The sequence below is a fragment of the Choloepus didactylus genome, chromosome X (genome assembly GCF_015220235.1).
Source record: "Choloepus didactylus isolate mChoDid1 chromosome X, mChoDid1.pri, whole genome shotgun sequence".
Taxonomy (NCBI): domain Eukaryota; kingdom Metazoa; phylum Chordata; class Mammalia; order Pilosa; family Megalonychidae; genus Choloepus; species Choloepus didactylus.
Genome location: NC_051334.1, coordinates 98,415,839 through 98,418,868, shown reverse-complemented (window position 1 = coordinate 98,418,868; position 3,030 = coordinate 98,415,839). Strand labels below are relative to the sequence as shown.

Here is a 3,030-nt window from a genome sequence, read left to right as displayed (position 1 = left end):
ATGTATATCATGTTAAGATTCTAAATGGTATAGTTGTTATAATATACCTCACATTGATTAACTGGCTTTGAAAATGATATATTTTTCTCTCTTAGTAGGCTTTTGGAAAAAAATGCATTGAATACAATTTCCAGTTATATTTTCCTATGCTAATTTTACATACTTAAGAAATCTTATCATCAGGAGAAGTTAAATAACAATTGAATCAAAGTCTGGTAAATTTGAGTTTTCCTTTCCCTCATCTCAGTTTGCATGACCATTTACAGCCATCATTTCCCTGCAAGTTTTCCACTTAGTCTATCAAAAATCAATGCTATAAAGGTCCCTTAAAAGGTTCAGTTGATTTTGGAGTCTCTGAATGATTATAGCATTCTGTAAATCTGCTTCTTTCAGTGTGAATGTTTCATCTAGCAATTTGAGGAAAAGGAGAACTGTGGCTGGACAAAATGGAGGAATTCTTTGAGATCCTTGGTATTTTTCAGTGAAATCTTCAATGTGGCTCACCCTGTGAGAAATGTTAAATTTTCTTATGATCCCTTTCCCATTGGCTAACCAGATCTCTATTTTAGTGATAGGTTCCAAGTTGTTAATGGGACAACAGACATATTTTTATTTTCAACTTCAATATTCTTTAGAAATAATTTTTTGATCTGACACATCCTATTCTGTGACCCTGTCCTGAGAAGGGCTGGAATACAGGTTTTGTTGACATATATACTTCTTCTTATCTTCAACTTTAACACCCACCTCTTCTTTATCAAAAATTCCCTGTAATTTTAAAGGTAATTCCCCCTTTCTGATGGAGTTCAGAAACTGTTGTCTTGCACCATCAGAATAACTTCTGAAATCATTATTAACTGTAAACTGATTTTCCATAATTTTATAGTAACTTCTATCTATTTTTTATTTCTTTTTTCCCAAGTGGGTGGCAAGTATTTGGCACCAACCTTTTGTGCTTCCTCAAAAAGGCAGAACAACAAACTATCCACAATTCATTTCTGGTTGCCACTAAGAGGATGGTTGTCAGATCCATTCTTCTTTTATGCTTCCAAAATTGTCTACTTCTTTCATTCTTTTTTGCCTTATTCCAAGCTCAGCCACTGGAAGTGGTTGTGCTGCAGCATAGCTTGTGGTTTCATCTTTAATTCCTTCAGGGACCTCAGGTGCCACCACTGCCATTTTGCTGGAACCTTTCAAAATTTGAGCATTGCCACCCTTGGATCTCTTCAGGGCTTGGTGAGTGCCACCACTGTCCTGCCACCAGAATTTATCCACCCCCTCAGTCTCCTCTGTGGTGTGACAGGAGCCTCCATGGGCCAACTCTGCATAGACCCAGGTAGCCTGGGAACATGCCCAAGGGTCCAAGTTTCTTTTATTGTTTTAATTTGTTCCCTTGATTGAGTCATCTCCCACTGTTTTTGTACATTTTGTGTTCTTTTTCTGATGTCTGGATATTAGATTGTTTTGATGGCAATTGGTTTCTCCCTCTTTCCTGGGGTTTTGGCATAGAATGGTTGTGTATTAAGACAATGATTGGAACAACTTATAGTGAACATTTAGAGTAGCCTGTGTTTAACAATTCAGATTTTCTCAGGTCTTAAGTGCACCTATATTTGGCCTAAGGCATGCACATTAACTTCTTTTAGTTGTGTATTCATCACCCCAACCTATTTATCTATTTTTGAACATTTTCCTTACACCAGAAAGAATAAAAATAGGAATAAAAATACAAGTAAAAAAGAACACCCAATTCATCTCCTATCCCACCCTGTTTTTCATTTAGTTTCTGTCCCCATTTTTCTACTTGTCCATCATACACTGGATAAAGGGAGTGTGAGCCACAAGGTTTTCACAATCACACTGTCACCTCTTATAAGCTACATAGTTATACAATCATCTTCAAGAGACAAGGATACTTAGTGGCAGTTTGATAGTTTCAGATATTTATTTCTAGCTTTTCCAACGCACTAAAACCTAAAAAGGGATTTCTATATAGTGCATAAGAATGCATACCAGAGTGACCTCTGTACTCAATTTGAAACCTCTCACCCACTGAAACTTTATTTTGTTTCATTTTGCTTCCCCCTTTTCATCAAGAATTTCTCAATCCCATGATGCTGGATCCAGGTTCATTCCTGAGAGTCATATCCTGAATTTCCAGGGATATTTACACCCCTGGGAGTCAGGTTCCATATGGGGGGGCTGTGAGTTACCTCCCAAGTTGGCTTAGCTAGAGAGAGAGGGCCACATATCAGCAAAAAAAAGGTGCTGGGGGGAGACTCTTAGGCAGAATTATAAGCAGGTTTAGCCTCTCCTTTGCAGTGATGGGCTTCATAAGGGCAAGCCCTGTGATAGAGGGCCCTGTGCATCAGACTGCCAGTCCTCAATGTTTGTGAGAACATCAGCAACAACCCAGGTGAAGAAGTCCAACACATCCACATTTTCCCCCAGCTCCTCATGGGGGCCTTGCATATATATTTTTATTCTCTGCCCAAATTATTTTGGGATGTCACTATTTCACACTAACCTATACAACCCTACCAGATCTCATTTCCTATTCAAAGTTTCATTTAATTATGATGTTTTAACAAACTGACTGTACAAGTTAAATTGCTTTGTGTACTACAGAAAATATAGATCTTGCACCAAATAAACATCTCTTCCCTTGGCTTCACACAGAAATTGAAGTTCTAAAACACAGTCAGTGTTACCCTTTACTCTTTGGTCCAATTTGCCCTATTCCTAACCAGATCTCCTTCATTCATATCTCTTAGTGAAGTCTGGATTCTTTTCCAGCTTTTTAAACAGTTGTTGTATGTGCAATTACTGACATTCATATCTGCTGAGTTCTAGCTCTGAGTTTCAGATGTCATACCGATACCCAAAGTTCCAGAGACTGATCAGGTCATAGACAAAAAGATCTGTATCTCAGAATTTGGAGATAACCATTACAATTCATGAATAGATTTGACTGTTAAGAGCTTACAATCTAGGGATCATTACAATAAGCATTCCCTGGATAAGCTGTTC

At 37.9% G+C, this 3,030-nt stretch overlaps 1 pseudogene; it reads right to left on the bottom strand.

The window, feature by feature from the left end:
- Window positions 1-300: 300 nt before the first annotated feature.
- LOC119522272 lies at window positions 301-1,071 on the bottom strand (annotated as a pseudogene).
- Window positions 1,072-3,030: the final 1,959 nt, after the last annotated feature.